Source organism: Panthera uncia, chromosome B1 (genome assembly GCF_023721935.1).
Source record: "Panthera uncia isolate 11264 chromosome B1, Puncia_PCG_1.0, whole genome shotgun sequence".
Classification (NCBI taxonomy): Eukaryota; Metazoa; Chordata; class Mammalia; order Carnivora; family Felidae; genus Panthera; species Panthera uncia.
Window position 1 is genome coordinate 134649943 of NC_064811.1, and position 8154 is coordinate 134658096.

Here is an 8154-nt window from a genome sequence, read left to right on the forward strand (position 1 = left end):
CACACACACACACACACACACACACACACATACGTATACATATATATATATATATATACACACACGTATACGTGTATATATACACGTGTATATATATACGTGTATATATATACATGTACATACACGTATATATATATACATGTACACGTATACGTATATGTATATATGTGTGTGTATATATATATATATATATATAATGGACACAGGGCCATAAGACACCATAGAAGAAATGAGTAGTTATGTATTTTATTTTATATGCCAGTCTACTTTACTGTGCCAAGGTGAGAGGTTTGAATCACTTGTGAAAACCTGTAGTAAACTACATTAAGCTGTTAATTGTAAGGTATAAAATAGGAGTTGCTCAGTGGATTGGTTATATGTTGTGCACTACTTACATCTGCATTTGTTAGTGTGCTAGTATACAATAGTAGAACAAGCAAAATGAATCTCTTAATTTACTAAACTCTTTAATATATATTCTCATTTAATCCTCTGACGATGTTTCCCAACAAACTGTCCTACAGACACACTCTTTTCCTGCCTCTATCATTTGTTTTTCATCAGCATCTACAAACATCCAAACACCCTCAGCTTAACAACTGCTTAAAAATACTTAGGCATAATTAAGTGATTTAAAGCTATAGTTTCTCTTTATAAAATTGTTACTATTGTAGTTACTCTTTGTACGCTTTATAGGTTCTTTCAATAATAATTATTAAGGTGTATTTGGCTTGATACCAATTTGTATAGATGTCAGGACTTCCTCCATGGACTGTAAGTTTCTGGAAGGCAGTTTTGTATCCTCACTGAGTCTAGTACAATGATTTGCATAGAGTAAACACTTTAAATGCTTCGGCATAAATGAAAGATACATACTATGTTATGAGTTACAAACAATGAAGACATCATTGTTGTATAAACAACTTTTATTGTAAAATTTCATGTCTATAAATGTAATTTAAATCATTTTATATCATTTAATGTCATTATTTTTCAATGAAATATTAGAAGAAGCATACTTTCTAAAACTCTATGTTTCAAAAGAGTGGAAACCAAAAAAAGAAAAAAAAAGAAAAGAAAACAAGAGTGGAAACCAGAGATAAAAATACATAAGTCTATCTCATATTTGAGTAAGTGATCTAAGGAGGATGTTGTAATTCTCAAGAGAGAACGGCTCTATTTTCATGTAGGTGGCTGTCAAACCTTAATGTGGTTTTGTGCATCACCTTGCCAACTCACTGAAAGACAGGTTACAGTGCCAATAGCTCAATAATTCCAAATAAACAAGTCTGAGAAATGTCCAGGGCCCTCCATTTTAAACCTTATAAGTATCATACACAATGGCTTTTACTTCCTTGCTTGTTCGTTTGTATTTGTTGTTATTTATTTGGATGGGGAAGAAGGTATACTGAAATTAAAACAGAAAAGCAATTTAAGAATTATGTCACTTCATATAACACAGTAAAAAATGCAGAAATTGGGTTCTCAAAACTCTGCAGAAAAGATATTTTTAGGAATTTGGAAATGGCTATTGAGGGGGAAAATATCCACATAATGTTGGAAAGGTTGGGTTTGGGGATAATCAGGAATGATAAGAATTATCGATTGGCAAGGGTGAAAGATGAAAAAGGAACTTGGAAGAATACTAGTATTTAATTTGTTTTTTGTTCTGATTTGGGCTTTAATCTTTTTTTTTTTTTTTTTTTCAAATGTACACCTTTATTTATTTACTTTTCAGTTAGTTTAAATCCTTGAGGGGTACAGCATCACACGGATTCTGTGACCAATGGCTTTAGCAGGAATGTTGCTTCAGAATTTGGCATGAACCATGCCACTGTTTCCATAAGCATGAGTTACTTTTCCCCAGATTACTCTGGTTTTACTCGGTTTGCCACCAGGAGTCACTGTGTTGTTCTTTGCTTTGTACACATAAGCACATCTTTTGCCTAGATAGAATTCAGTTTCATCTCGAGCATAAACGCCTTCAATTTTAAGAAGAGCTGTGTGCTCCCTCTGGTTCCAGAGACCCCACTTACAGCCAGCAAAAATAACTTTGGACTACAGCATTCCAGACATATTTGTCATTTCAGGAGTCTTGTTCCCACCAGGCAGGTTCCAAGATGGCGGAAAGAGATGGGTTTTAATCTTTACTTTCCCACCACATTCTTGTTATCCTCAAACTTTCAAAGTATTACTGATATAGACTTGCATTTTTTTGTTTTTGTCTTTATTTTTTGAGAAATTGAAGCTGAAATAAAGCATACACATGGACAAAAGAGGACAGCTCTAGCAGGTGACAGCTGAAACTGGGTCTGAAAACAAATATCAGGGGTGTGAAGGGGCGCCTGGGTGGCTCAGTCGGTTAAGCATCTGACTTCAGCTCAGGTCATGATCTCACAGTCCGTGAGTTCGAGCCCTGCGTCAGGCTCTGTGCTGACAGCTCAGAGCCTGGAGGCTGCTTCGGATTCTGTGTCTCTCTCTCTGCCCCTCCCCTGCTTATGCTCTGTCTCGCTCTGTCTCAAAAATAAATTAAAAAAAAAACATTAAAAAAATATCAGGGGTGTGAAGTCATAGAACATAACCAACTTTTGAGGCATCATCAGAAGTGATGTAATGGTAGAAGGAGATTTTTGATAGGACCAGGGATGGAAGCTGAGGGCATTCTATTTGGATTAAAAAGTAATTTTGTACCAACAAATTTGTATCAACAAAATACAGAAAAATGGGGTGGTAATTGGATAAGACCAAATAGAAATTCATGAATGAAACATATAAAAGAATGCAAATTCCTACCAATCTGTTTCCCCATCCTATTTTCTTGGTACACTGTGTCTGACTTGAAAGGAAAGTAGCTTAACTAACTTCCAGAATAATTAGAAGATCTACTTTGTCATTGAATCTGGCACTGAAATTGAGGAAATGGTTTGTTCTGTACTTCTGGAAGACTTCACATTGGGGACATGTACATGAGATGTGTAGGTCTGATAAAACTTTTACAGTACAAATACAAAAAGTTGCAGCATAGTTTATGTTTAACAGGCTATTTATCCATAGTCTAAGTTCTTTAAAAAAGAAGAAAAGATATTTTCTGAAACTCTGATACCAAGTCAGAGACATCACAAAATCAGCTTTGAGCTGTTACCAGGGATGACATGTGAACATGCACTGAGAAGTGATGAGGAGCTCTAAATTGTTTATTTAGTGAGGAAACCAATTCATTTGATCCAATGCCTGGCAGTTTCTTTTCATTCTTTCTTTTGTCTTGTTTCTTTGTTTGATGCAGGTCAGGGAGCCAATGCTATTATATCCTATGCAATTGGTAAGCACATTTCCCCCTCATTATCACATCATTCTTTGTTCAAAGGATATTTGATGTATGTGGCAGCTTTTGAACCTTAAAGATGAATATAAAGAAATATTCAAATAATGCTTTGAATTAACATCAAATACACATCAACATTTCAGAAGACAAACTGATCAGAATTTACTAGATGCCACAGAAAATTCATTCTGGATAAGGGAAAATAATTAGCTTTGGAAAAGTCACCATGTGTGATTAAAAGAATAAACAATTATAAGAGGTTTATTTAGTATGGTTTATTCCAATTAAAAACAGCTACCTCTACTCAAATACCTGCACAGAGCCCTCGAGATAACTAGAAATTTGCCTTAGTCTGAATTAGTTTGTATTTTTTTCCACAGAAACTATATATTTTATTTTATTTTTAATTTACTAATGAAAATACTCATATCAAAAGCATCTTCATATTTCTGCCATTGCTACTTCAATTTTCTTCCCCAATTAGGAACAAAGATTAGTGTTGTGAATTTAATGCTAATGAGGGAATAGAAAAGAAACACGAGGCATACTTCTCCATAATTAAACATAATTTTCTCCTAAAACTAAAAATCAAGGGAAAGAATGTGATTAAGATATATTAAATTTATTTTAGGAATTACTAATTCAAAAAAGTATTTGAAGTTTCGGGACAATAAAATATAAATACATTCTCATTGCTATTATTAAAAGAAAAATAATTTCCTATTTTGAACATAAATAACAAAATCATAAACAAATAAATAAATGGCAAGCAAGTCCTAAGAGAAAAATGTTACTAAAAGTTGAAAGGTTAAAAAAATGCAAAGAAAATTGTATATCAATATTTTGGAATTTACTTAAGAAAGGAAAATCCATGTTGATCACTCTAGAGAAGTCTTATTAAACTCTGCATTAAATTATTGTGTTGGTTGTTCAACATTAAGAGACATTCTTGATCAATGATTGTTAGAGGTAGAATGTCCTATGAACAGAATTCATGAAGAGTAATGTAGGTGAAAAATGATTACAAGTGCTAATATGTCTGTGTATTATTTTTTAATGATGATAAATTTATGGAAGTCACTTTTCAAACATATAACAAGGGTTATAATGGTTTATGAACTTATTAAAAGTATATCCTTAAGGAACAATCAATGAAGTGAGAATAAGGAAAATTAAACTATTAACCAGTTAATACAAAGAGAATGTGACCTCCAATTCTTCAGATTTTATCTAATATTTTTCATTATTTTTTAATAGAGATTTGATGAATCTGGTATTTTTATGGATTGGTTTAGTTTCACTTCAACACCACTTTATGGCATTCTTTCCACTCTATTTCATAGTTTCTCTGTCTGATATAAAATCCAAAGACAGTTCAAAGAATTCACAGGTTTTATTTCATAAAATCTATCTTTATGTAACAAATATTGGTGCTTAAAAAATAGCATTTTGTTAGTAGTTTTTACATAGTTAGAATGGTCACATCAATACTCATTTTACATCTGCAATTAGTCTTGAGGGTTTCCTAAAATATATTTTTTGGGGATTCAATTGAATAATGAGTTAATTCACATTTGTTTAAATAATAAAGTAATTCATGTGTGTGTGTGTGTGTGCGTGTGTGTGTTTTATTCACACATTCTTATGCTGTTACTGATAGGTTACTTAGTGAATTATTATTATTATTTTTTTTTAGCATTTTTTATTTTATTTTATTTTATTTTTATTTTTTAATATATGAAATTTACGGTCAAATTGGTTTCCATACAACACCCAGTGCTCATCCCAAAAGGTGCCCTCCTCAATACCCATCACCCACCCTGCCCTCCCTCCCACCCCCCATCAACCCTCAGTTTGTTCTCAGTGGTTACTTAGTGAATTAAAGAAAAAAATACTAACAATTAACTTAAAGTAAATTTATATTATAAGTTCTTGAATGTATATAGTTATTTTGGTACAAAAATGTATTTTTTTTCATTTTTAGGAGAATAAACTATTTGTTGAACAAGTTTCATCAGGCAGCACTCGGTGCTAGACATTTAATTGTATTAGTAAACTCGATCCTCATAGTGCTTATATTGCAGTGCAGCCAAACATTAATACAATAATGTTATAATATATTATGTATAGTATATTATATATTAAATAATATTAAATATATTAAATATATAATAATTAATAACTTTTATATTATATGTAAATATATATTTGTTTCTATATTTATATATAAGTATTATAAATAATATTATATAATATATATAAATATAAGTTATATATAATATATAACAAATATATATATATTATATAATATACATTTTAAGTAATATATAATAAATAATATACATTAAATGTATATATTTAATATATAATATTGTATAAGTATTAAATAATATAGCATTAATATATATTATAATAAATATAAAAATAATATATAATATACTAATAAATATGATATAATAAATATAATATAATGGATAATATAATAAATATATAATATAATATAATTAATATATCATATAAAAATAAACACAGTATATAATATAATAAATATTAAAATATACAGGATATTAAAAGTAATAGATGCAAGAAAAAAAATAAAGCTAAGAAGGAGGACATTGAATGCTGGGGACTACTTGCAATTTAAAGTAGTCAGAGAAAAAAGTAGTCTGAGAACGACTCACTGACCAATTGACAATTAAAGATGTAATGGGATGGAGGACAAGAGATAGGCAGATGGACCTAGGAGGATCTTTTTTTCCAGGTAAATGAATCATCTTTATGCTTATAGCAAAGGAAGAACAGAAAGAGAGCAAGAGGTACTGGATTAAATGAATAAGAGGGAGAAAGAAAATGATGCCAGAGAGGGAATTATGCATATTGCAGAATCCTGATTGTGAGAACCTTGCAGGAAAGTGTAGGGTGTTGGATGTTAAGTCTGAGTGATGTAGGAAGATAATGGAAGTTTGTTTTTGGTTTTGGTTTTGTTTTGTAAGAAGTAACATAACTATGGATTCTGATGGATTTGAACTTGTTATTCTAGCACCAAGGAAACATACGGGCATGAACATTGTTCCCTAATCATTTATAGTGAGTACCTATAAGTATGATGAACCAAGTAACTCTACAACCAACCTTGTTTAAAACTACAGAATGTACAAAAGTGGTATAAAAGTTGACCAATTTTACATCCACACTGATCAGAGATTCTTCAAAAATTCTAAGCATTACTGAAAAATATTTCTGAATTCATAAGAAGAAAAAATCTTCAGAAATATGGCACAAAAATAATCTTTTTTCTTTGCCCAAACTATAATGAAATGGATCTAAAGACACACGTGCATAAGGATATATTACATTTTCTATTGAAGACACCTGCTATTTTTTCACCCTAAAAATGCCATATCAGTGTGGACTGTCTCATTGGTTAGGTTCAGCATACCTCCCCTACTCTTTTATTTTTTAGTCGTTACAAGTTTTTAGTAAAAAGCAGCTATGAATTGGACTTTGGGCTATTACTTAGGTCATCTTTCCTCTATATCAAGGAGAAAGTATTTGATATTTCTGAACTAGTTCTGTTCTAAGTTCCCAGAAGTAATGGATACTTTGTTTTCATATTTTTATGTCCCACCTGTTATTTCAAAGGGTATGTAAGAGTGAAAGCTATTTTAATAGTAAAAGAGTTAGAGGCTTCTGGGAAGATGGCGGCATAGGAGGACTCTGAGCGCACCGCGTCCTGCGGGTCACTTAGATTCCACTTACACCTGCCTAAATAACCCAGAAAACTGCCAGAAGACTAGCAGAACGGATTCTCCAGAGCCAAGTGTAGAAGACAGGTCCAAGGAAGAGGGTAGGAAGGGCGACGAGGTGGTGTGCACTCCATGGACTGGCGGGAGGGAGCCGGGGCAAAGGGGCAGCCCTCCAGCAAAGCAGAGGCCCCGAGTCTGGCTTGCAAAAGCAGAGGGGCCGGATGGAGTGTGTTCTGACAGCAAGCGGGACTTGACATCTGGAAGGTTATAAGCTAACAGCTCTACTCGAAGAGCGGGAGGGCTGGAGGACAACAGGAGGCAGAGTTGTTGAGCCCCCAATGACAGAGCACAGTTTGGCCGGGAATAAAGGTGCTCGCCAGCGCCATCTCCCTCACCCACCCCCAGCCAAAATCCCAAAGGGAACCGGTTCCTGCCAGGGAACTGGCTTGCACCACGCAAACACCGAACACTGTGCTTCTGTGGATCCATCCCTCTGGCGGGTATGACTCCCTCCCGGTGCCACAAGACCCTCCCAAAGCATATCATCGAAGGAAAAGCGAGCTGAGCCTGCACCTCCCGCCCCTGTGCACCTTGCCAATCCACCCCAGCTAATACGCCAGATCCGCAGCACCACAAGCCTGGCAGTGTGAAAGTACCCCAGATGAGCTATGCCACCCCACATGGATCCCACCCCTAAGAGAGGGGAAAAGAAGGTACACACCAGTCTGACTGAGGCCCCAGCAGTGGGCTGGGGGCAGACATCAGGTCTGACTGCGGCCCTGCCCACCAACACAAGTTATTCAAGGCAGCACAGGGGAAGTGCCCCCCAGTTCCCCACCACTCCAGGGACTATCCAAAGTGAACAAACGGTAGAATTCCCCTCAAAAAAACCTCCAGGAAATAACGATAGGTAATGAACTGACCAAAAACAATTTAAACAATATAACAGAAAGTGAATTTAGAATAATAGTCATAAAATTAATCGCTGGGCTTGAAAACAGTATACAGGACAGCAGAGAATCTCTTGCCACAGAGATCAAGGGACTAAGGAACAGCCAGGAGGAGCTAAAAATGCTATTAATGAGC

General features: G+C 34.2%; 1 pseudogene; it reads right to left on the reverse strand.

Moving 5' to 3' along the window:
* Positions 1-1683: 1683 nt before the first annotated feature.
* On the reverse strand, positions 1684-2085 carry LOC125923165 (60S ribosomal protein L35a-like; annotated as a pseudogene).
* Between the last annotated feature and the right edge of the window lie 6069 nt (positions 2086-8154).